The sequence below is a fragment of the Pleurodeles waltl genome, chromosome 3_1 (genome assembly GCF_031143425.1).
Source record: "Pleurodeles waltl isolate 20211129_DDA chromosome 3_1, aPleWal1.hap1.20221129, whole genome shotgun sequence".
NCBI classification, from domain to species: Eukaryota; Metazoa; Chordata; class Amphibia; order Caudata; family Salamandridae; genus Pleurodeles; species Pleurodeles waltl.
The window spans coordinates 1,351,483,532-1,351,510,643 of NC_090440.1; the positions used below are offsets into that span (position 1 = coordinate 1,351,483,532).

At 42.8% G+C, this 27,112-nt stretch overlaps 1 protein-coding gene across 9 annotated transcripts in view; it reads right to left on the reverse strand.

Moving 5' to 3' along the window:
- USP2 (ubiquitin specific peptidase 2) overlaps positions 1-27,112 on the reverse strand; it is a 185,761-nt gene that overhangs the window by 148,568 nt on the left and 10,081 nt on the right. For 2 of the 9 annotated variants that reach the window (XM_069224853.1, XM_069224852.1), the window contains exon 1: positions 6,860-7,011. The exons of 3 other annotated variants lie outside the window; for them this stretch is intronic. The gene's annotated coding sequence lies outside the window, so the exon portion shown is untranslated. Of the gene's footprint in view, positions 1-6,422; positions 6,551-6,859; positions 7,060-27,112 lie in introns of those variants that run through there. 4 more of the 9 variants (XM_069224857.1, XM_069224856.1, XM_069224854.1 and 1 more) reach the window with 4 other exon arrangements.

Consider the following 27,112-nt stretch of genomic DNA (forward strand, 5'->3'; position numbering starts at 1 on the left):
GGTGCCCACAGGTCACGGTGCAGGCAGCGGCTCGGTGACGGCGTCTAGCGGCATTGGTGAGACCAGGGCTGCGGTGTGAAGCGGGGCGGTGCGACGTGCAATGTCCACAGGTCACGGTGCAGGCAGCGGCAGCGTCGTTGCTGAAGTGCTGTCGTTGGTTGGCCCAAGCCAGCAGTGCAGGACGGGACGGTGCTTCATGACCCTCACGAGCGGTGTCCACAGGCCACGGTGCAGGCAGGATGCCTGGGGACGACACAGGAGTCGATGGTGCTGGCGTCGGTGGACCGGGGCTGTGGTGCGGGATGGGACGGTGCTTCGTGTACCTCACGAGCGGTGTCCACAGGCCACGGTGCAGGCAGCGGCACCGGTGTCAGAAGGAGCGTCGTCGTCGGGATGCCCAGGCTGTGGTGTGAGCAAACGATGCCGGAGTGCGGAGCCCACAGGTCGCGGTGCGAGCAGCGGCTTGGTGAAGTCGTCCGATGACGGCGTGGGTGAGACAGGGTTGCGGTGCGAAGCGGGGCAATGCGACTCCGTGTGGCGTCGGCAGGTCACGGTGCAGGCCAGTGGCGTCGTTGGCGGCGTCGCAGTGGTTTCTCCTCTTGAACAGCACAAAACGCACAGTTCCCAGTGCTGCAGGTCGAGGAAACTGAAGTCTTTGGTGTCCCTGAGACTTCCAACAGGAGGCACGCTCTACTCCAAGCCCTTGGAGAGTTTTCTCAAGCAGGACACACAGCAAAGTTCACCCTTTGCACTCTTTTCAGGCAGAAGCAGCAACTGCAGGCCAGTCCAGCAAAGCAACACAGCAAAGGGACAGTGCTCCTCCTTCAGCTCTTCAGCTCTTCTCCTGAGGAGAGGTTCCTCTTGATTCCAGAAAGATTCTAAAAGTCTGGGGTTTTGGGTCTGCTTCTTATACCCAGTTCTGCCTTTGAAGTTTGCAAACTTCAAAGCAAACTCTCAAGTGTTTGCAAGATCCTTCCTTGTCCAGGCCAGGCCCCAGACACTCACCAGGGGGTTGGAGACGGCATTGTGTGAGGGCAGGCACAGTCCTTTCAGGTGTGAGTGACCCCTCCTCCCCTTCCCTCCAGCACAGATGGCTAATCAAGATATGCAGGCTACACCCCAGCACCCTTTGTGTCACTGCCTAGAGGAGAGGTGTGAACAGCCCAACTGTCAAACTGACCCAGACGGGGAATCCACAAACAGGCAGAGTCACAGAATGGATTAAGCAAGAAAATGCTTACTTTCTAAAAGTGGCATTTTCAAACGCACAATCTTAAGATCAACTTTACTAAAAGATGTATTTTTAAATTGTGAGCTCAGTGACCCCAAACTCCACATGTCCATCCGCTCCCAAAGGGAATCTAAACTTTAACCAGATTTAAAGGTAGCCCCCATGTTAACCTATGAGAGGGACTTGCAACAGTGAAGAACAAAATTAGCAATATTTCACCGTCAGGACATATAAAACACATTACTATATGTCCTACCTTAACTATACACTGCATCCTGCCCCTGGGGCTACCTAGGGCCTACCTTAGGAGTGCCTTACATGTAAGAAAAGGGAAGGTTTAGGCCTGGCAAGTGGGTATACTTGCCAAGTCAAAGTTACAGTCAAAACTGCACACACCGACACTGCAGTGGCAGGTCTGGGACATGATTACAGAGCTACTTATGTGGGTGGCACAACCAGTGCTGCAGGCCCACTAGTAGCATTTGATTTACAGGCCCTGGGCACCTCTAGTGCACTTTATATGGGACTTACCAGCAAATCAAATATACCAATCATGGATAAATCAATCAACAGTACAATTTCTATAGGGAGCAATTGCACTTTAGCACTGATTAGGAGTGGTAAAGTGCGCAGAGACAATAAACCAGCAAAAACAGACCTGACAAAAATAGGGGGAAGAAGGCAAAATGTTTGGGGATAACCCTGCAAAAAGGGCCATTTCCATCAATGACATAGTACGGGGCAGGAACATGTTAGCAGCTCATGCTGTAAAATCTTGTGAATCTGAAAGCGCACCACTTCCAAATCACTTTACCAGAAAAGGACTTACAATCGCTGCTCTTGATAATTTTTGATTTTGAAAACAGCTCTTTTTTATCTGGAACATCCAACACACATGATATTGCCATGGTGCAGTGCTTTTTCAAGACTGTACCAATGAAGTAGCTGCTGGAAAACAAGCTGTATTAGCTGTAGGCATAAACAAACAAAGCTGCAAACTTATAACCCAACTGCCTTGTCAACATGTGCAAAATCAGTACAAGCCATCAACACATCCAAGTCTACCAAAAAGTTTTAAAGTGGCTGAGAACATGGATCTTCTTCTACCTCATGCTGCGGTCCACAAAGCTGATTTAACTGAATTTATCATATTGCTTATTCCGTGAGGACTGAAGGATGAAGAAAAGCAAATTCCTCCGTGGGCTGGAAGTCATGTTCTGAACTCCCAGAATACCGTCCCACTGAAGAGGGTTGGATTTTTACCAATACAACCATCTCCAGTCACACACTACGCAACAGTATACACAGCTTTAAAAAAAATCCAAGATGTGTGTGCTCAGCTTGAAGACCATCCTATCCTGCCAATCTTCTGCAATGAATGTGTTTTCTGTTTTGTAGCTGACATTTTTTATTAGCAATCTAGTAGAATTTGATGATTTTTATACAATGATGAGCATTTTCCAGATCACAAAAGTTGTGCTGTGGTGTGCAGGAAGTTTTCTCAGTGGATGTGGCATAGACAATGCATTTATTGAGGCTGAAATAGTTGGAAGCAAACCTGTTCAGTCAGCTTTGAGTGGAACTCATTATGCTTGTTTATTACAAGGTATGCTCATCATATCTGAGGCTATCGATACATTGCCTTGGAATGCTTTCCTGAACAAGAATGACAAATTAGGTTTTGCCTATCTTATCTCATAACTGAACAAGGCACAGGGTGCACTTCATTGAAAGGACATAATGCAAAGCCAGGCAATGTTCAATACACTCAGTTCAAAATCAGATACCTAAAAACCAAGTTTGTAGAATTTGTCAAAAAGTGTGAAGAAAAATCAGAACTTTGCAAGTACTTGGGGAAATGTTTTTCACAAGATAGCTTTAGTTAAAAACTTGGTACATACTGATCGGGAAGGTTATCGGAAGCCACTGATTACTCTGTTTCGCAAATTTGATTGCATAAACTTCCTGAGATATGAGTCCTGGTATTTGGAAAAAATGAAGAAGCTACGGATGGAAAAATCATACCTAAACAGAAATTAATCCAAAGACATTTTGTGGTGAAAGACAGAAAGGAAAGGTTCAATGCTGTGGCTCCAAATAGAAACTGGAACAGACGATCCAGAGATCACAGAAAAGCTCCAAGGGAATTGTTGGTCAGACACATAAGAGTGAATGTGTTGCTCAATGGGAGCTTGTTTACCATGAAGTCCTTTCAATTGGCATGTTTTCAGAGGGATGACAAATTCAAAATTAATGGACCATTGTGAAAGTGTTCTTAACTGCAAACTTGTGGGAAAGAGAGGCAGACATTTTAATAAACATGTTGACAGCATTCTTCGTTTCATGCAGCAGCAAGGAAACCCCTTTGAAATGGCAGCCTGTGCTACTACACAACTTTGTGACCAAACAATATGTGGCTAACGATATAAAGACATGTCTATTAGATGTCCTGGAACATGGATCGAAACTATAAGCAGAACTGAAGGCAGGGAGATTTGTAGTGAAACAGAATCACTTGTTTGACATAATCACTTAAGCTAAACTTCCACGCTTTTATTGCCATAGTAAGAGTTTCGTCCACCAGCCACTACAAAATAGGTTATAAAAAAACAACTTTCGCAAGCACGTAGAGAGATGGATGTAGCAAAAGATAGGAGTGAATTATTAAGGACATTCTGTTGCATGATCTTATTCCAACAAATGCATTATTTGATGGATATGCTGCAAACCAAACCAGTGAAGCACAAACTCACACAAGAGCTCGAAAAAATCCTTTCACCTGAAGAATTTCAATTCGAAAAGGTGTCTTCATTGAAAACTGCTGTTGTTGTGGACTATTTTTCACAACTGCAAATGGTCAAGATTTCATCCATGCAAAACTTCAGAGAGGTCGTTCAGATTGTTATACAGATATCAAAGTCAGTGAGCACCTTGCAAGAAATGCATGTTGTCTTTGACAGTTATCTTGAACTATTTGGCAAAGAATGTGAGAGAATCAGACAAATGTCTACAAGCAGAACAATTGACCTTACCTGCATCAAAAATTCGACACCTATATCTGTGCAACCTGCAAATGTACCACACGTGATTGCCAAAACAAATAAAATGAACTATGAAATTGTGTCTAAAACAGGAGTGATAAACATTATTTTTTCATATTCAGACCATAAACATTGTTTGGTGTGCACATAAAAGGATTAAAAAAACATTATTATTTGTTTCATTTCTATATATTTTTCCTTTTTCCTCTATTATAGCTGCCATTTTGGAAAATTGAGGAAGGGTTGTTCTGATGAGTTATTTTCTCTCTATAAGACTACTTGACCCCCAAAGCTTATGTTTTCACACCAAAATGAATTATATATGTCTCATGGGTCCTGAAATATTACATCATCAATGGAACACATCTGCCATTTTTAAAAATGTTGTCCAGACAAATTTGGCCCGGATCAGCAATGTCTACCCAAGCTAAATTACTTCTCTAATGATCCAAAACACAAATCAAAAATAAAAATCTCTGGATAGCAATATTTTTACAGAGGTATATCAGGGGCAAGAATTAGAAGGCGAGCAACGTGCTTTCATTCAAAATATGTCTTCACATTTACAAACTGTATATCACTCCTGTCCCTGAAACATACAACCCGCATAGAAGGAAGTGCTTTGCCTTTCTTCTCCATCCCCCTACCTTCCACTCAACCCCACGCATAAACAGACTATTCAAACATAGGACCTCGCTGAATACTTACCAGCACCCTGTGACCCAAAATAGGGAGGAGTTCTCCTGTTTCAAAAACACCTAATAGTATAATCAGGATGTCGCTGGAAAAGAGATCAAATGATTTCTTTCCTGATAACGGCATCATGAGAAAGTGACATCTTAAGGATTTTGGGGGCCTTGGGCCAAAGTATTTTGGGGGCCTCTATTTGGAACAGCTTTGAAAGTGTGATCCAGTTTCAGTTCTTTCATGCCCTCCATGGCCAGGTCACTGACAGTGCCAGGCACAATTGTCCAAATTCTAAATTTGATTACATCTAATATTCAGGGATAGTGACTTGTGTTATTAATACTGTAACACATCAACAGATCACTAATATTACTGCAAATAATCTTTGTTACACACTCCCATTTGTCATATGTGAGGCCCTGTTTTGATCTGAAAGAAACCGATTTATGGATGGTGCATGCAACCTTAACACATTTCTCTGCAAAATGTCTGTAAAAGACTCTCGCACATCATCCACCCGCATTAAAAAGAAAAGAAAACGGTATTTAAAACAATCTGTTTAAGAATTATTCAGGGTCACTAGGGCAAGGCTCTGCAGAACAGAGCTGGCTCTATCAGGGTCCCCTGGGGTCCTGGGCCAGAGCCCACTTGGACCATGCCTTAAAACGTCTCTTTGACGGGACAAAACATTATGCGGCCTGGGGCCCAGATCTGTGCAATTATCGTGGTGAATTCCGACCCAAGTGACGTCACGCGAAACAAAATAAAAAAATAAAAAAACAATTACACATCCTTCCTCAGTTTGACTAACTCTTTACTGTGAATCATTCTTGTTCAGCGCAGCGTGGCCCTTGGTTCCTCGAGGAGCAGCCGACGGTATCCAAGTTTGGGGAATTGTTGATAATTTCCTGCTCTGGCAGCTGGTTTGACCCCCAAACAAGGTTCAATCTGCAGCTTTCCCAGAAGCAGTGTGATGACTCTGGGAAATCGGTAGGCCACAGTGTACGAGGAATGGCAGTGGCCTACAGCCAAAACCATTACTGTTGGCATGCACGTGACACTGCAGCCCGTTTTCGAACTTGCCAAGTTTCACAACCACCTGCAACCTCCCCTGGGGTATCTAGAGTTAGGATGCCACTGGGGCGCAGCTACCAATAGTACAACAGGTGCAAGGGGACCTCAGGCCCAGAGACCTGCGGGTTCTCTTGAACTCTGGTATCTGCCGTATTTTACCACGGGTAAGCAGTGAAAGGGGCCATATTCGTTGTTTGCAACAGGGCCCATGGCATCCTTACTACGCTACTAGTTAGGACCTACCGCGGTGGGTGCGCGGGCAACGCAGGTGCTTATAAAATATACCCCGAGCGGGAAAAGGGGGTTTCTAGCAGATCCTTCTTCTCGCTTTCAAACTCTCCTCCCCACCCCCACGACGACCGTCCCCTGCGTGCTTGTCTGACACTCACCCCAGAGACTGTAGCGCGCCAGAGGTCCGTGAAAAAGCGTGCATGGGGCAGGCAGGACGCAGCAGAACTACTCCAAAGCTGGCACCTCTTCCTGCCCCCTTCCCAGTCCTCCTCCCACCGCAGTGACCTCTACTGCCTCTCCCCTTCTGCCCGTGACACACTTGACGTAGTTTACTTTTATTTATTTTCCTCTCCTGTCGCCCTCCGTTTCTTCCTTGTGCCCCCCCCCACTTCCCTCCTTCCTAGACCCCTACCCACCCTTCTTGTAAGTCACCCTGCATCATTCGAAATATTCACCCTCCTCTGCTGACCCCATCCATCCTTTCTTCTCTCGGTCCTCTAACTCGCTTCCGATTGCCTCTGCCCTCCTTTCCTTCTGTCGCTATCTTACTTCAGAACTTATCTCTGCCTCCCCCCCCCCCCCACCTCAATCTTACCTCTTCTGTATTTCTTCTGCGGCTCTCTCCTGGGTCTTTCTACATTCCACTTAGGTTCACTCAGGTTTTCCCTCTCACTCCCTTCCTCCCCCTTGCTCTATGATCTTTTCCCCTCTTATCTCTCAGTCTCACCCCTCTGAGGTGCTCCCTCCTTCACCCATCCTCCTCCTCTCTCCCCTGCTTCTCTTCTGTCCCCTTCCACCGCCTCTCTTCGCTCGTATCCCACCTCCCCCTCCTTTCCCCGGCCCGCGTGCCCTGTGACTCGAGCCTGGGAGCTCCATGGTAACCTCTCTAACACAAGAGCCTCGCAGAGCACAGCACGCAGCCCAGGCCCTGGCACTGCCCATGTGTACAGAGGCACAGCAGGCCCAGACTTGCCTCCCCAGGGCAGGGGATGCCAAATTGCTCCCCAAGTCGCACCCCCGCCAGGCACTAAGAGCTGACTGCAGCCCTGAAGCGGCGGGACATCCCTGCGGTACGTTCTGTGCTGCTACAGTACTATGTGGTACTTTCAGTCTTTGAGAAAAGACTGACTGACAGATCTATTCGTAAATGTAACCCACCGCCCCCCCCACACATCTCAAAGGCACCTCTTGAGACAGCCCACAGGCCCACCGTCTCCCATCTCTCTCCCCCAGCACTGGGGCCCTGGTATCTCGATTCGGGTCTGGTAACTAGAGCCCTACTGCTAGACATTCCTGCAGACTTAACCCTTGACGTCCCTGGAGGGAGTCGTGGAGCAAGCGATGAGGAGGCCATCCTGCCATGTTTTGCCGCAGGGGCCATTCACATGCCCACCTGTTGCACAGACAGCACATCTCACACAATGAGAGTAGTGGCGCCTCACCATGGTGCTTAGTAGCTCTCATTGAGGGCGAGCATACATGACAACAATTTAGATAATGAAAGTGGGAGATTTAAAAAAAAAATATAATCGGGAGAGTATATTTCTCCTGACTTCTAAAGAAGGAGCGCTAATTTCCGCCTAAATGTGGTCTATTGGTCTGAATGGACGAGTCGCACCTTTTCGAGAAGTCTTGTTCATTGAATATGAGTCTCACACTTTTAGGCAAAGTCGCACTTGCTGCCCTTAAAATTTACACCAGAAACAGGAGCACAGTCTGACAGACTGCAGAACTTAAAATGGGGAGTGCAGTCTTCCTCACTGAATGGAAGTCTCACACCTTGGTGCACGGGCGCAAATAGACTCAACTTCAGACAGAGAGGGGTGGCTACCAGGCCAACCACTGGAGGCGGGTTTAACATTAAAAGCAAGGGGTGGAGCTATCCTTAGAGCCAATACATGAAAAGAGAGTAATAATTTTCACCTTTTAAGCATACTAATCACACCTGATAGGATAGCGATAAACAGGTTTTAGTGGATTTGACAATGTTTATAGTCTTCTAACAAGATATTTGAAGATGGCAATGAGTGATTTGGCAACTAAAAAGCGGTGTCTCCAAATTTCCATACAGAGCAGTTTTCTCCACGCTGTTACAATATAATGGCCCTTATTGCCAATTTTTTGAGAATTCCTTTTGTGAAATGACAATAAGCTCATTAAATAGTTTTAATTCATACTTCAGAAAAATCCTCCTGTCTGACTGTTGACCAAAGGTACATTTCAGTCTGCTCATCGGGACCTTGCAACATATGCTTATTTGAGGCCACATACTAGTACAAGTCTCAGAATATTAAGTTTAGGGCCAGATGTACAAAAATGCAGTTTTTGCATTTCTTAAATAGCGACTTTATAGAAGAAATGCAAAATGCTATGTACAGAGATACTGATTTCATAATAGCGATTCCTACAAAGTAGAAATCGCTATTAGGAAATCGGTATTAAAAAAATCGCACTGCATTTTAGTCAATGGGCCAGTTTTGCATTTCCTAAATAGCGATTTCTTATTAAGAAATCGCTATTTAGGAAATGCAAAACCAGGGATGGCAAAGGGCAAAAGGCCCCCCTTGGTGCACCCCCCCAAAAAAGCACTTTGGGGTGCTTTTTATAAATTGCACTAGGTTACCACCAACTTCAAGTCAGTGGTAATTGCATCTACTAAATGCCCAAATAGCATTTAGGAAATGCTTTGTACATAAGAATAGGAATTGTGTATAGGGAATTCCTATTTGCGTTTCCTATTCTGGGAATCGTAAATTGCGATTTCTAGAGTGCAGAAATTGCAAACTGCAATTCCCCAAGGGCCTTTGTACATAAGAAAAGGCAGTTTTACATTTCTTAACGGCCCGAAATACTGATTCGGACCATTAAGAAATGCAAAAGGGCTTTGTACATTTGGCCCTCTGTGCTTTAACATGGTTTTGGGAAGCAGGTGCTCTAGCATGCAAAGGATGAAAGTATTTGTATTTATATAGTGTTTACTACCCCAGATGAGGCGTTGAAGTGTTACTTGATGGGCTGATGAGCTTTGTCCTGCAGAGGTCACTCCAACAGAAACCATGACTCTTAAAAACATACGTTATAATAATAGCACCCATGCTTTTAATGCCATAACGTGTCACATCCACTAAAGTATCAATGTTGGGCCTGATTCACAAAGGTAGACCAAAAGTTTAGACCAAAAGTCTAAGTTTACGACTTTTTGGTATTCACAAAGATAAGTTATGAGTAGTATCTTTACATCCACACTCGGGGTGCAACCTCCACCCTGAGTGTAGATATTCTACTTCGCACCCGGAGTCGCACCCAGGTGTACTCTAAGCACCCGGAGTGCAGAGATTCTGCCCCGAGTGTGGACATAAAGATACTACTTGTAACTTACCTTTGTGAATACTGAAAAGTTGTAAACTTAGACCTTTGGTACAAACTTAGACCAAAAGTCTTAGTTTATCTTTGTGAATTGAGCCAGAAGTTTTTAAACCCTTTAGGGACAATGTGCATTATAAAATGCAACTTTTGAAGAATGACCATATTCTCTTAAATGTCTATACTTATTATAGCAATTAGCTTGGCATGGTTGCAGAAAGAGCCAACCTTGAATGGGACATGAGAGGAACACCAGGCAGACACCACTGTTACAAGTTTGTCATTGTAACACTGGAACAAGTAGTGCACGCAGTACTGTCTTAATTGTGCAATGCTTATGCATTGGTAACCTATTAGACACAATATAACGATTATGCTGGTTTTGACAGAACTAGGCTTAGATTGACTGTAGAATAAGGTTTCACAAGCATTTTGCTGTCAAACTACGCGAGTATGAAGTGTGAGGGCAAAGGGACACAATGCTGAAACTAGAGGAGTGCTGATGTACTTCCTCTTCAATGACACCATGCCAGAGATAATTCATACAAGGCATAGGTTAAAGCAAACTCTACACCTGTCTCACTATGCACTCCCAGAAGCTGATCATAGAGGCGTTTGTTCTAGGCGTTAGAGATCTGCCTCTGGTCAGACATACATTATAAGTCCAAGCATCATATAGCTGAGCTAGCTCTCAGTCTACCCACAGGTCAGGTGTCAGACATCTGAGCTTTCCCTCAGATGTCAATGCTTCATGACCATCATTTCTGCACAATGTGTTCTAAAAAGGCTACCAGGCATTCGTTTAGTTCTGGAGGGAACCCACTAAATATACTGAAAACCTATCATGCAATATATGAGTTGATTTGTTACTGCTAAAGTGCAACACCGCCCTAAGAAAGAATTGACTTACAATATAAGGAAAGATATGTAGATAATCAATAAAAGTCATTGATTTTAAGAGTCTTCCTAAACATAGAATGGTTTTCTATTTTGTGCAGGCCAAGAAGAGTGCATTTCTGATAGAGGAAGCAACAAAAGAGAAGGAATATCCGTCTTTACACTCCCCCTACCAAGCCTTTATAGATTGGGGGACTGATAGTAGAAGGAAAGATCCAAAATTAAGGAATCACTTAGATTTGGAAGCAAACACACAAGCAGCAGGAACCTGCTTCATAATAGTCTATGTAGGAAAACTGAGAACCCTTATAGTGGTTCCTTATAGAAACGGACAACCACTGCAGCTTACGGCAAGCCTTAAAGAACTTATGAAAGTCATGCTGCCATGTTGTAAACACCTAGAAGCTTGCTGACTCAGGAAGACAAATTAAGCAAGCATTGGCATAGTTCAATCTAGAACTAATGGTAGCCTTAACAACACAAGTGTTCAAGTGCCAAAGAAAACAAGCATTTACAATGCAATGGGTCTCGCATGTGCTCGAGTTAGAGCTATTAGCGTTGTAAACTCCTAACCGGACTTTTATTGCCACTTAAACTGAAGATGGAAAGTAAAACAGTTTCACATAAGCGAGTGGACGGCCGCCAGGAGCGTGAAGGAGACACACAAAAGGAAACAGAAGTTCGCTCACAGTCAAACATATTGGCAAAAGTGCAATTATCCATGTAACCGGCAAATGTGCAATTATCCATGTACAGGGTCGATGTCATGCAAAGCACTCGACTACTGCCCAGCGAGATCGTGCTGCGAAGGAAATAAAAATAAAAAGTAGTCCAGAAGCCATGGGGAAAACACAGAGCCTCCTATGTTTTCAGTAGTTTACCGGTGCTCTCGAGCAGGGTTAAACACTGGAAAAGGCATGACCTATGCATGCCTTTCACTAATGAAATCAAGGGAATTTTAAAAGGCAAGCCCACGAACCAACCAAACTCATAAGCGTGACATGGGCGTGACATGGGCGTGGTTAAAAGCCCACAAACAGATTACCACAGGGGCCAGAGCACTCTCGCACTCGACCCTAAAAAAGAAGGCATTGTAGATGTGATGGAAAACAATAACCAGGTTTTTCTTCCTTGATGATCTATCCCCATTCACTTTACGTTGGTTAATGGCCCTGATTAAAAGTTGTACAGTACAGGATGGGGGTGGGGGAGCTTATGGGTGTGGTGTTGGATCTTTACACTAGTAATAACCAGTACTATGCATTAACAATCCATCAGTACTGTGCAATTACCAGGGAAACTCTAAGGAATGGGGAATTACTGTGAGGATCAAGATTTACTAGGTGATATTCTGCATGGTAATCTCTTTTTTTGTAGGGTTTAACACACACACCTTTAGCACTTGCACTGCATTGATCAGGTGGTAAATATGTGCTGTGGTAAATGTATGTTGTACGGTGCAGTTAAAGAGAATGGGTAAAGAGTGTGAAGGAAGGAATAGTGAATGTTGGCTAGTAAGAGGGATGCACGTAATATACCCCATTCCACGTATGAGGTTTGGGCAGAGGTCATAGAAGGGGCGGGAGGCAATGCAGGTTGTTCCCAAAGTGAAATTCCCTGCTGAATTTTCCAGATGATAAAACTGGTTCACAGTTTCTGCTCCCAGTAAATCTGTGGACAGGAACACTAGACCTTTTATATTTGTGCAGAACAGAATTCCACAAAGGTTGTGTCTTTCATGGACATTTTGCAAGTGGGCTGTATAGGAAGAGGTAGTATGACACCATGAGGATCCTCTACCTGTAAATGTTTTTTGAATGCTGTAGCATATCTTATACTGAGGGTATCATAGAGGTGGGCAAGACAACAAATTAACAAGGAGAGCCGAGCAAGAGCCAGCTCAAGACTATTCGAGGGTCTGGTATGATTATAAGAGCCAGTGCACAAGTCAAACCATGAAAATGTGTGGCATGTAAATCATACAGCAAACATCATGTAAAAATATATTAAAGTCTATTTAGATTATTTAGATATACATAGTCTATTTAGATTATTTAGATATACATAGGGGGTCATTTTGACCCTGGCGGTACAGGACCGCCAGGGCTAAAACAACGGAAGCACCGCCAACAGGCTGGCGGTGCTTCCAGGCGTATTACGACCGCGGCGGAAGCGCCGCGGTCGCACCGCCGGGGCTGGCGGTATTCCGCCACGTTTGCCCCAGTGGTGTTAATCCGCCTGGGCAGCGCTGCTTGCAGCGCTGCCCAGGGGATTACGAGTCCCCTACCGCCAGCCTTTTTCTGGCGGTTTGCACCGCCAGGAAAAGGCTGGCGGAACGGGGAGTCATGGGGCCCCTGGGGGCCCTGCACTGCCCATGCCACTTTCATGGGCAGTGCAGGGGCCCCCTGACAGGGCCCCATGCAGCTTTTCACTGTCTGTTATGCAGACAGTGAAAAGCACGACGGGTGCAACGTCACCCGTCGCACGGCCGCAACACCGCCGGCTCCATTTGGAGCCGGCTCCTATGTTGCGGCCGTGATCCCCGCTGGGCCGGCGGGCGGAAACCAGGTTTCCGCCCGCCGGCCCAGCGGGGATCTCCAAATGGCCGCGGCGGGGGTGCGGCCGCATTGGTGGCCGCATGGCGGTCAGATCTTGGCAGGCGGCTGATGCCGCCCGCCAAGGTGGTAATGGCCCCCATAGTATTTATATATATATATATATAATGAATTTAATTATTTGACCTGAAGAAGCATTTCACCTTAGTACATCAAATTATATCACTGCATTGAGATGCATTTATTGAAATTATTAGTTAAACCAAAACTTGGAAACGTTTATTTCCCCCGGCCTGACAATAATTAAATTAGTGAATTAAGAAGCAAGTCAATTGTCATATGGATCCTAAATGTGGCCTGGATTGTTATTACACAAGGAGAAACATTGTAGTGTATTAAATCAAATGCAAGAGACTTTTTTGTGCAACAGACGTCTTGAGCTTGTTTTTCAAAATGTTCTTATATGCAATAATGGAGAAAAAGGAGTCTTGGTGAAATAAAATATAAGCCTAGGATCACACAGTCTGGTCGAGGGAGGAAGCCAGGACCACATTTTCTGGTTTCTTTCTGGTTTCACGTTATGCAATTCAGCCAAAACATGGATTGCCTTCTCTCTCTCATGTTTTATCTCAATGGTAAAATCTTTGGGCCAGATGTACAGAGACCTTTTGCATTTCTTTATGGGCCAAATCGCATTTTGGCCCGTTAAAAAGTGCAAAACAGCCTTTTCCTATGTACAAAGGCCTTTAAGGAATTGCCAAATACAATTTCTACCCTGTAGAAATCGCATTTTGTGATCCCCTAAATAGGAAATTGTAAATAGAGATTTCCAGTTTGTGATTTCGTGGCACATGTACAAAACATTTCCTAAATGCAAAATGAGCATTTAGGAAATGCAATTACCATCGACTTCTAGTTGATGAGAACCATGTGCAATTTAAAACAAGCATTTGCAATGCAATGGGTCTCACATTTGCTTGAGTTAGAGCTATTGGCATTGTACATTCATAATTGGACTTTACTTGTCCCATAAATTGGTCGACCTTGCCTCATAATTTGGTATTTTCCTGCAACATAATTCCAGTGGCCATGCATATAACTAAAACCCTTCCACTTACCTTCTTCCTCTATCTGCAGCCAAAAATGAAAATGTTGCCATTTAGCATCCTACTTTAAATCTACCATGCTAATTCCAATAGAATACCACTTTCACCACCCCACCATCAGAGTTGGTGGCAGGCTAACACAATTCCAAAATCAAGAGAGCCACAGAGGAATAACAAGAGAAATAAACTAGAAGGGTCAACCAAACATGTCAAGAGTGGTCAAACAGTCATAGTGTAATAAGGATGCTAAGTTGGCATGAACCATGGCCATAACTGAAATAAGAAGAGATTAATAAAACATATACACTTATCATATAAACCTATAAAAATCTTTATCAGAAATAAACATTTGGCATTAGACTATAATGCTCAGAACAGCCCCTAGAGAACACTGCAATGAAAACAGCATTTATAAGAAACATGGCAATGTTACCTTATTCTTAGCCCCTAGAGAGCATAACCACACCAAAAGAAAATGAGTGAAAGTATTGTAGTGTAACCATAAAATTAGACCTCAAAAGGCATAATAAATCACACATTTTCAGAGCTAGTAAGCATACTACAATGATATTACAAACAAGACCCTTAAAACACAAACTGCTCTCAGCTGTTAAACAAAAGTTCCAGCCATGAGAAAGATAAAAAATACACTAAATCAAGGGAGGGGTTATTATTTTGGGGTCCCCACTAACCTAGTGTGGGGACCCAGAGATGATCTAGTCAGAAAGAGCAGGCTGTGTTGAACGTTGAGAAGGTGGTCCCATTGTCCTAGGACCACCACAGGCCAAAAAGTTTTGTAAAAGAATGTTGTACAAAGCATTATAGGACGACCAAGTGCAACAAATATTGTAGTATGTTGACTGTAATACTTAGAACAGCCTCTAGAGAACGCTATAATAAAAATATAATTTGTAAGAAACATGGTCATGCAAGCATGTAATTAGCCCTAAAGGGCATAACAACATGAAAATAAAATGGCACAAAGCAATGTAGTACAACTATATATTTTGCCGCTAGAGAGACTGTAGCGCCTTACACATTTTTAGGCCTACTGCAGTACTAAGGCCCTTTGAATACAAACTACTCCAAGCAGTAAAACAAATGTTCCAGCCATAAGAGAGCTTAGAACGAGATGTTATGGCCCACCATTTTGTGAATCCCACTAACCAAGTATGGGGGCCCCTTGATGACCCAGAAAGGAAGAGTGTGTCATGTTGAACATTTTGGTGGTGGTCCCATTGTTCCAGGACCACGGGCTGAGTTATGGGCAAAAATATTTTGAAAAAGAATACTTGCAAAGCATTATGGGGTGACCTTTCCCTCATTCAGTGAATATTGTAGTATCGGCTCTCCCGCAATGCCAGGAGAGCAGTTTTGTGGATTTCTGTGTTTTTTAGTAAAGCATTTATCAATAACAAGTGTTTTTGGGAAAGCTATGGAGCGTGAAGGGGAGAGCCAAAAGAAAAGACTGATTAGGTAGCAGTGTGAACAATGAGACCAGCGCTGTTCCTGCTGTGAGGGCCATGGCTGCCATAGAGCACTAAGGGGAGAAACAAAGGAAAAAATAGTTCACCCATGCTGAAGTATATCGCCAATCGTGCAATTATCCATGTAACAGGGTCAGTCTGCAAGGCAGTAACAAAACTGCCCCAAGGCGGGACAAATATAAAGCAATTACTAATGACATCAAGGGATTTTTGAAAGGCAAGCCTACAAACGAGTGAAAGTGCTGGGTGTGAGGTGGGTGTGGTTAAAAGTCCACAATACTTACAACAGATCAAAGCGCTTGCGCTTGACCTAAAAAAAGTACCTCACGATGATTTTTTAAAAGTGCAATAGGGCACTATAAGGAAATTTGTATCTTTGTACATAGCATTTTGCATTTCCTAAATAGCGATTTCTATGAAGTTGCTATTTAGGAAATGCAAAATTGGATTTTATTACATCTGGTCCTTTGTCTCTAATTCTTGGCACTTGAGATTGGAACACACATGAAAGCTCAGTTTGTTTTGGGCTCGAGGATCTAAGAGGACCTTGACCTGAGCCGGTGTCAGGCACCTGGCTTGATCCTTGCTCACGCACCTCAAGTTTAATAAAATGTTAAAATAATGACAGGCATATTCATAGTGCTCTCAGTCGCATGCTGGGATCTCGTAGCATTATAAATACACTTGGTACTGTACTGTGGGGCACCTACCAGGATTCAGTGTTGTGACTGTATGGTCACACACAGACATCTGCAGCGATCGCATTAATCAATTGAGCTTCCCTAAAATAAAGAAAGCATTTCCCGCAAATTATTTTACCTTGCAATCATTCTTCATTTAGGTGTGTGGATTGCATTTTATGTACATTTCCAGGAGCTTGAAAGCAAACAAAATAGTTGCAGAATATTTCCTCTTTTAGCCACGTTTTTAACTGGCCCCTCTGCAGTCAGGATCACAGTTCCCATTATGTTTTCTATGGTCTTAGAAGTCTGATTTAAGAAAAGTGGTACTGCATCCAAAGCAGCACCACTTTTCTTGCGCCCCTTAGCTCCCCACCTACCGCCACCATGTGTGTGCTGTATTTAGTATACGGTGCACCATAATGCAGGGTAGGGGCAATAGTGTCGACATTTTGACACCATTGATGTACTGTGTAGGATTAGCACCAAAATGTTGGCACTAATCCTGCAGAGTACATAGGGGCCCACTGAAAGCAATGGTGTGCCCCCTTTTAACACCTGCTCTGTGCAGGCCTTAAAAGTAGCTGCAAAAAGTGACGCAGTGTAATCTCTTAGATTCCAATGCGCCATTTTTGCTGTCCCCTTAACGGGGGAGCGTCCCTCTTGCATAAATTGTGCCTGGTGCAGGTATAATGTGGCGCAAGGGGTTACAAAGTGGCACAATACATGCATTGCGCCACTTTGTAAATATGGCACGCGATTTTGGAAGCCTACGGCCACATCAGTGTAAAAAAATGACGCTAATGCAGAGCTAGGTCTTCTTGGGCCTAAATCTGGGATGAGCTATGAAATACTTTATAGGCGACGGACATTAAGGCTCTGTCGCTCTTCAGCCCAGCACACACCAATTAAAGAACTGTGTGTGTAACAGGAACTGCAGCAGCCTGGACTAAAGCTGTAATCCTTTTAGCCCAATGGGCGTTGTGTGCCTGACTTGGTGCATAGCTTTACTAAATGAATGTAAGACTCACAACTTGGGGGACATGCTCACAAAATGAATTCAAGTCCCCTGGTGACATAAAACCTACAGACTAAAGGGTTAGACAGCAGGGCTATCACTCAGGTTACATAATTCTTATAGACTTATGATAAAAGTAATGCATCTCTCCACCAGGTTATATAACACTTACAGGCACTGATATTAACACTCAAAGTGTACCCACAATAGAGACTCAGAAAAGTGACAGAAGAACTAACCTTCAATTTATACAGATTTTACAGACTGAGACTTAATAGGGTTGCACCAATCCTACAGGCTTGGATGTTAATACTTCACTCGCTCAGACATTTCAGATGTAGACAACAGGACTATCCCTAAATTGTACAAATAATACAGTCTCAGACCTAAACATTTAATGACTTCACACAGGCATAGGCAGGCAAGAGACACCTGAAGCTGCTTCGGTCTCAGTGGTGTGTGACAAACACAGCAGAAAGGTCACTATCGATAGAATTGTTTTAAAAGTCTTGTGCATACCAGCAGATATACTCATAAGGTTACCTGTCTCACCGGGTATTGGTATAGTCGGGTGAGGGCTTTCTCTGACTAAACAGATAATCGAGGCGGTCATAACAAGGACAGCAGAGCTTTCCCTTCGGTTCCACTGATCTCTCAGACAGCAGAGCTATCGCATTATACTGGTAACGCAGGATCCTGCCTTAGGCAACAGAGCTATTCTTTTGATTAGACAGAACTCACAGGTTCATGGTGCAGCCATCACAGCAATGCTTCAGTCTACTCTGATCTGACAGGCTAGTGGCATAGAGGAGAGAGCTATCTATTATGTTACATTGATCTCAAAGGCTCGTGGCTTAAACGACAGAACTATCTTCAGGTTACACTGGTCTTGATTACTTGCAGCTAAAAGAGAAGAATTATCTCTCACGTTACACATAACATTGATGCTATTGGCAGAGGCAGAACTAGTCATTCGGATGACCCAGATCACTCACATTTGTAGCATAGTCATGAGAATGATCTCTCAGATAATACACAGATTATGGGATCCGCGGAATAAAGAGTGGAGGTATGTTACAGGGTACTCAGATTTTTCAAGCTCGTAGCATAGACAGCAGACCTATCACTCCGGTTTTTATTTATTTTTGGGCATTTCATCAGGCCATATTTGGCCAGGGCAATAGAGAGCTTTAGGAGAGACCAGGACAAGTTAACATTTTTTGTTTAAACACAGGAAGATTAAGGGCCTGCTTTAGATTTCGGCGGAGGGGTTACTGCATCACAACATTGACGGGTGTCCCATCTGTTGAAATATATATCCCATTATTTCCTATGGGATTTAGATTTCGGCGGATGGGGTTACTGCATCACAACATTGACTGGTGTCCCATCTGTTGAAATATAAATCCCATTATTTCCTATGGGATTTATATTTCGGGGGATGGGGTTACTGCATCACAACATTGACGGGTGTCCCATCTGTTGAAATATAAATCCCATTATTTCCTATGGGATTTAGATTTCGGGGGATGGGGTTACTGCATCACAACATTGACGGGTGTCCCATCTGTTGAAATATAAATCCCATTATTTCCTATGGGATTTAGATTTCGGCGGATGGGGTTACTGCATCACAACATTGACGGGTGTCCCATCTGTTGAAATATAAATCCCATTATTTCCAATGGGATTTAGATTTCGGCGGATGGGGTTACTGCATCACAACATTGACGGGTGTCCCATCTGTTGAAATATAAATCCCATTATTTCCTATGGGATTTAGATTTCGGCGGATGGGGTTACTGCATCACAACATTGACGGGTGTCCCATCTGTTGAAATATAAATCCCATTATTTCCTATGGAATTTAGATTTCGGCGGATGGGGTATCCGTAACCCCTCTGCCGAAATTTAAATCAGGCCCTAAGTGACTTGCCCAGAATCACAAAATGTTCAGCTGAGACGTGGATTTGAACCTTTCAAAGATGGCAGCTCTAGCCATCAAGCCCCATCTCCTCCTAAGGTTATTAAAATTTCACAGGTTTGGCGCAGTGCCAACAGAGGAGTCCCTCGGGTTATGCAAATCTCATAGGTTCGTGGCATAAACAGCACCCTCTTTTACTGCTGAACTCCCTTTCATAAAACACTGACTGATCATTCTTAAACAAATCACCCCGTTTACTGAAGCAAGAGCTTACTCAATATTGCCTCCTCATCCGCCTTCCTTGTCACAGTCATGATCGTGAGTGAAGGCTTCTCACACCAGAATAATCACAGAGCTAGGCTACAAAAAAACCACTTTCCAGCCCTTTAACATGGTGGGATTCTCCTTCCTGTCACCTGGCATAAACAGCAAGCATACAGACCTCACGTCCTGTTTTTTTCATTTCTGCTCAAGATATGGTAACCAGACAATGATAAGTACATATACAGTTTCTTTCAGACATTTAAAATAGAGTCTGCTAAATGAACTCATTTAGAATATGCAATATGTAGGAAATGTAGCTCCAGCAGGTACAGTTTTGGATGCAGGCAAGAGGGGCTCTATCAGTATGGTATATCTCATGGACATTCATCTGCATGTTCCAGTATATCCAGTCTCACAAAAGGTTCTACGTTATCCAACAAGACTATTATCAGTTTTGGCTTCTACCTTTTGGACTTTTATCCTCACCTGGAGTGTTGTTTACTAAGCTATTCGCTCCTCTGGTGGGGTTAATACACATAAAGGGAATTCATGCATTTCCATTCCTAGATGACAGGTTGATCTGTTCTTCTTTTCCCAAGACTCAACTTCAGATCAGAGGGATTTGCACGGAGGCAGAACAGCATGTTCTGCATTTAAGCCATGCCAAGTCACATCTGCTCCAAATACAAGAACTACTATTTACTTGGCAGCCTTTTCACGATGGACCTTGGGAAAATGCATCTCCCAGAGTAAAGAAAAGATATAATAAATTCAGATTTGACTTTGCGTCTGCATATGTACTCTCGTAAGCCACCTATTAGCTCACTGTATTCCATTATCCAATAATTACGAGCAGCAGGTTCCAATAGGCTCATAAATTTATCAAGCAATACAATGGTGGTCAAAGGATGCAAATATGATGAAGGGGTCCCTCCCCATTCGGTTCACTACCATGTTTGGTGATAACGGCAGATGCCATCAGGTTGACTTTGGGGACAGTTCTAGATCACAGTATTGTGCAAGGATACTGGTCAGGAGGCCGAGGACCCATCTAAGTGGGAAGACGTTCAATTAGTCCTAAATCATTTCACTCCTCAGTTTTTTCAACACGACATTCAGGTGAGAGCAGACAACAGAGGAGTGATGTGTTATCTAAATCACAGGGGGAGTTGCTGTGTTTAGGCATTACTTTTTCAAGTTCAGGAGATTTGTCATTGGGTAGAACTCAGGGCGTTATTTCTGAAAGCAGGGTGTCTACCAGGGAAACCGAATGCGGAAGCAGACCACTTAAGCAGCGGTTTTCCACCCATGTCTTTGAAGAGGCAAATAATCTGGCAAATTGTGAGGAGTTTGGACTTTCTCAGATGTTTACGTTAAAGACAATGGCCCTTCTTTTACACAATAACTCCCTCCCACAAGGCTTGGGGAGCGGTTGCAATGTCATTCAGATGGCTAAAAGAATTCATGTACTCTCTCCTTCCGATACTCATGATTCAGAAAGTGATACAGAAAAAAGAGAGTACGGGGCGGTGCTTTTGTTACTAACTAGTTTTATTGCTTCACCAGTTATCAGTGTGTCCTCATTGGATGATTCCTATGGATCCTTACCCTCTCCTCACTCCTCAGATGTCTCAGACAGGGATAAGCGTACAGCTGGGGGCCTTCTTCCTGAACTATTAAATCTGGAGTCGAGGGGGTGTTTCCCAAAATCACTTTATTTATTCAGCAGTCCAAGAGACTCTGCAATAAGATCATACTCTCAGCACTGGCAATCATTTGATAACTGTTGTTCTAAGAAAGGGGTCCTTTGGGTTGCTGATTGAAAGAGTTAAGGTTTTGGATTTTCTTAAGGAAAGTGTGACCTAACATTAGCTATTTTCACTTTTCGAACCCAATGGACTGGACAGGAGTTAAGGCTTTTAGAAACCCAGAATTTGAAGAATTGGTACCTCTGGTCTTAAGATGTTTAAGACTTTTTTCCCTGAAAAAAAACTGTTTTAGGTAATCCATTACCTTCTTGGGACTTACCTTTGGTGTTACAGACATTACTATTCTCACCTTTTCAACTATAAGAGCAGGGGAAATCGAAACCTCAGACGAGCAAGGTGATTTTGTTGTTGTTATATATCTACTCCTGGGTTTTAAAAAGGGTTTTAAATATCTACTTGACTCTAACTGTGTAATTTAGAAAAAATAATGCGTTATTTGTAATTATCTGCATAGCAGGCCAAAGTCTAAAGCCTTCAGGCTCTACCTTTAGTAGATGATTAAAGTTAGCCATCGTTTCAGTTTAAGAAGCCCTTGGTGAAGCGCTATCCAATGTGGTCAGGCAAAGTCAACAAGGGGTAGGGCAGCTTTCAGGGCAGCACTGCAAGTTGCTTCAATGACAGAAACTTGCAATGCCACAATATGGGCATCGCCTCACAACGTTATAAATCATTATAGATTGCTGGTGGGGCAGAAATGGGTAGTTACATACTGGAAATCTTCTGTACTCCGAGTCCAAGATTTCCTGGTACAGTTAGTTTCAGACGATTAGCTTGAAGATACAGGATGTGAGGTCAGTATTCTTGCTGTTTATACCAGATGACAGGAAAGAGTATGTACCATGTTGGAGGGAAGGGAAACATGTTTTTAGCTTTTGTTGGTGATTATTCTGGTGGGAGGAGCCTTTCCTCTTGAGGTAATGTCTGTGATGTTACAGTCTTGGACTCAAAGTAATGAAGAGTACAGGTAAGTAACCGGCCAACACCCACTCACATAGAAGATGCCAGGGCAACATGGTCAGGAGCATTAGATAAAGATAACAGAAGTGTTTACTTAACCCAAACAATGGCCCACCCCTGGATCAAACCTGTTGGTAGATAGTGCCTGCACCACGGCCTGTGCTGGGGGCTGAGGCGAGCTGTGCATAAATGAATCTTTCTGCGCAACCACCTACTCATAGCAGTGATTAGAAAGTTCAGACTTGCCACCTTCCGGTAGGTGTGGTCATCCCGCTGAAGATCTAGAGGCAGGGGGTGCCATGTGACTTTTTAACAAGGGTTTATAAAAAAGAGATGGTTACACTCAGCAGCTGGCGCCTGGCAAGATCAAGCACTATCACAATATGTCCTCACAAAAGGCGGTGTGGCCGTATTAAAGAATGCTTGTTGAGGAACAAAGTAAGCCAGAACTCATAGATGTAAGAACTACAATAACAACAAAACCCATATCCCTCGTGAGTGAAGTTAAAAATAACAACGAAAACCAGAACCTCTGTTTCTGAGACCCACATTAACTGCAAAATCGTGTGTCTGAGGCAAAGAATTCAGAATCCTTTTTTCTAAAATTCACACTGACAAAGAAACATCAGAGTTACTCTGAGTGAAACTCACACTAACATCAAATAATAGAACTGTGAGTAAGACATAGTTGCACAGCAAACACCAAATATTCTATGTATTAGGCTCATACTAAGACAGAACCAGCTCTCAGTTTGGGAGACCCACACTCACAGTAGAAAACAAGTGTATGGGACCTACACTGACAGCAAACCCTAGGACTCAGTGTATGAGATACAGACTGACAGCAGATAACAGATCTCAGTATTTGAGATCCACGCTGACAGCTAACCCCAGAGCCAACCTAACAGCAAACAGCGGGTCTTCATATACGAGATCAGCACTGACAGCAGCCCCCCAGACCTATTGTCTGAGATCCACACTGGCAGCAAACATTGGTGAGTGTCCCACAGCAGCTAACTCCAGCAGTTTGTTTACAAGATCATTAATGAGATAAAACACCATAGCTCCTGTGACAAACATGCACTGTCAGAAAATATCAGAGCATCTGTGCCTGAAGCCCAAATGTTTTATTAAAAATTATGTGACATTTTCTATAGTGTAGAGCACATCATGATGGCATCAAAGCACTTTATAGCTGACAGAATGAACACACCTTTTAAGCACAATAACACAATAATGTACGCAAATTGTCAAATTAAAAAGTATAGATGTATATTTACTAAATTAAGCGGGCAACTACAGATTATTGATGAAAACGGTGTGCAAAACACTTTTAACCTTGTAGCAAGAAAGATGGACTAAGCAGCTACTGAGCCGGAATAGCCGGTGTTTATCTGTTAAATGGAAATTATTTTAATATCCACTTAAAAGAGATGAATGTAGGGGCTACCCTTATTTTTGTAGGATGTCATACTTGGTACGTACCCAAAAAAGACTATTTCAAGTGTTTATCTGCTCATTGGGTTTTGTGATTTTGTGTATTAGTTAGTCAATTCTGTTGGAGCTTAAGATTTCTACCTAAGATATAATGCGTCAATGTTAGGTAGGCCAGTGATTTAGGGGGCATGTCTTTATAGATTAAATAAATGTGATATTGTAAGCAGCACTTTTCTACTTGGAGCCAGATCAGATATCTTAGGACTAGTGAGATGTGTTTGGCCCACTTCCTATTTGCAACAGGACTTGCTGATGACTTTAATACAAATTTGATGGGAGTCAGACTCGTTTTTGGAAAGCTGGTGGGTAATACGGTTCCATAGCCCAGTCTGGTGATAACTAAAGCTTGAACTGGCATTAGTGGATCCTCTTCTGAGACTTCAGGTCTAGGTTTACCTATGTGAATTGGACCCTTAAACTTCAGGTCTAAACTTAGACTCTAGGTTTAACCTTAGACTTCAGGTCTAAGTTTACCTTCGTGAATCAGGCCTCAAGTATTTTAGGTAGTAAATGGTGTGCAATTGGCATTGAATATTTTTACATGTTTTTGACTGTGTAATGAGAGTCAATTGTTTAGAATAAATCTTAGGAGTTACGCTTTATTTCTAATAGGTTGTTTGATTGCTAATAGGTTTGATTCTGTGATCCTATTATGGGCAAAAGTATTGTTGTTAAGGGATATGAAAAAATGGTTTTGTTGATTTGAGTTTTAGAATGTGTTTGAATACATTATCAAGTTAGTGCTGTACCTTTCAGGTAGGTGACATCTTTCTCACCACTAATATGCTTGTAGATATAAGAATCAGTGTATTGAAGGGTATTCAGCCTATTTTTCTGATTTTATCATTGAAGGGCTTAACATACAGGTTTAAAAGTGTGGGTGCTAAAAAGGAACTATGTGGGAAGCCGATGTGGCGTTAAGGCCAGGCCTGCTGACCTTGGAAGTGGCCAACCAGGCATTGCCTTAACATTCTGTGATTCTGGGCAAATTACTTAACCTCACATTTATCTGATTATGTGTAATGTAACTGGTGCGCATGTAAATCACTACAATGTCCTTGGCAGAGTTTGAGCTACATAAAACTACAAAATTAAATAAATAAATACTCCATGAGGAGATGATGAGGAATTGGAGCATGATTTTCCCTGCGTACCTGCACAGGATCTATCTACTGATGTATGACCTTATCAATTTGAGGACTGTATTGTCTACTCCCATTCTTTGTTGGAGTCTGTTGAGGATGCTTTTTGTGGTTGATTGTGTTGAAAGCCACTGTGAGAGCAAGAACTACTGGCTGAAATTTCACTTGTCTCATATTTTAAGACAGGCATCGATGATTGAAAGGGTGGCCTTTTCAGTGAAGCTTGATTGATTGGAGTCTAAAAGGTTGCTGGTTTAAATATGGTCTTTTACTTGTTTTTTTATCAAGTTGTCTAGTGTTTTGCCAAAAAAAGTCTAATATTGTAAATCTGCTCTATGTTTGCAGAAGACTAATCAATAGGGATTGAGGTGTTCCTTTTTAGGCAATAAGGAAGCATTCCCCTTCTAGGGAGTAGTTTACAATTTTAGTTCAGTGACGGGACATGCCCATTCCAAAGGTTCTGGTTAAGAAGGCTTGGAATAGGTTCATCGTTTATTGTTTTATCGTTGGGTGGCAGTTGTTAATGTTTTAAAAAGTCCTATTTTGTCACACACCTAGCTTGTGATTCTGAGTCAGGGTTCGAATCCGGGATCACTAGGATGTTATAACTGACTCTTTGTGTCTTCTGGGAAAATAATTTGTTTGCAGTTGTAGGTTTCCTGAAATTTGAGTTGGGATGATTTAATGATTTGATTGACAATACAAAATATTTTTGCTTTAGTTTTCACTTAGTTTAGTGCTTGTTGGAAGATGGTGGCTTTGGACTTAAAAATGTTTTTCTTTTATGGTTTTATGGTAGAATGTTGTTTTTTGTAGAATCTCCCAATTTCTTTTTGATCTTCTCTTTTTTAGATATCACTAGAGAATCATGCTGGTTTTCTTATTTTTCTCTTTTGAAAACAAAAGGTGGTATTTTATCAACAGCTTCATCTCTTTGTTGGTGTAGCCTGTTGATATGTTTATTTATTTGCCATTTGACAGTGAAAGTCAATTTTTTTTATATTTTCATTTAGCTATTTAAAGCCAATGGGCCTGAATCACAAAGGTAAACTTACACTTTTGTGTAGGTTTATGACTGTTTGCTTTTCAGGGATTTACGAGTAGTATCTTTATGAGACCTTTGTTTTTATGTGTGGAGTCTCGATCTCTGTAAAGATACTACTTGTAAATCACTTTGTGAATATCAAACAATCGTAAACTTACAGAAAAGTATTCTATTGTGAATCAGGCACTCAGCCTTTAAGTTTCTGCATTGTATCTGAAGGGTTTGCATTGTCTTTCTGTGGCAGAGACAGTGCATGACAGGGTTCAGACTATTCAAACTAAGGCAGGACTTTTCGTCATGACCTTCCCTTTTTGTGACAATCAGGCCTAGAGTGGAACCGTTTTGTGTGTAGGAAAGGCTAAGTATTGAGGGGCATATTCATTAATTGGGTTGCTGCGCTCTTGCACCACACAATGTGGTGCACGTGCGATGCAAGCCCAAAAGGCTACCTGGTGTGGCAGTGAGAGGCTTCATAAATCTAGAGCAAAGCAACACAGCACATATCCCATGAAACATCCATGGATTTCCACATATTCCCAGATTGACCAGAAGTGGTAGACATAGGAATGCAGCAAAATCCTAGGCCTTCCCAGGTGAGACGTAACAAGAAGAAATATATCTATATCTCCTTGTTTTTTTTCTTTCTGAGTGTGCTGCATTCCAGTGCAAGGGTGCCTGTGTTCACGCTAGGCATCCAAAACGGAGCCAGCACAGGGAAAAAGACAGGAATGCGCTGTATTCTTTTAAATATGGCACATTCCAGCCCTTTCCCGGTGATGCAGCGCAGGAAGGTGACTTGTTGCGTTGCATCACTTTGTAAATATGCTTCAAGAAAGATGTTGAATTGTTTGAAACTTCTCTAGAGAGACTGTTGAAGTCTCCTAATAGGATGTGATTGGAATTGGATATGGTCTTGGAGCAGTGTTGGGACTGGAAAATATTTGCTCCGGGGACCCATAAATTGGGAGTCAAGGTATTGCAGAGGAAAGTGGGTGGCGTCATGAACGGCGGAGCTTGAAAAGCAGATTTTGACAGTCAACTTATACATTTATTAAAAAATATCTTCTGCAAACAAATTGGACAAACGTGACGGTAAATCTGTTTTAGCTTACCTAATTGATCACAAAGACGCCACATGTAAAAT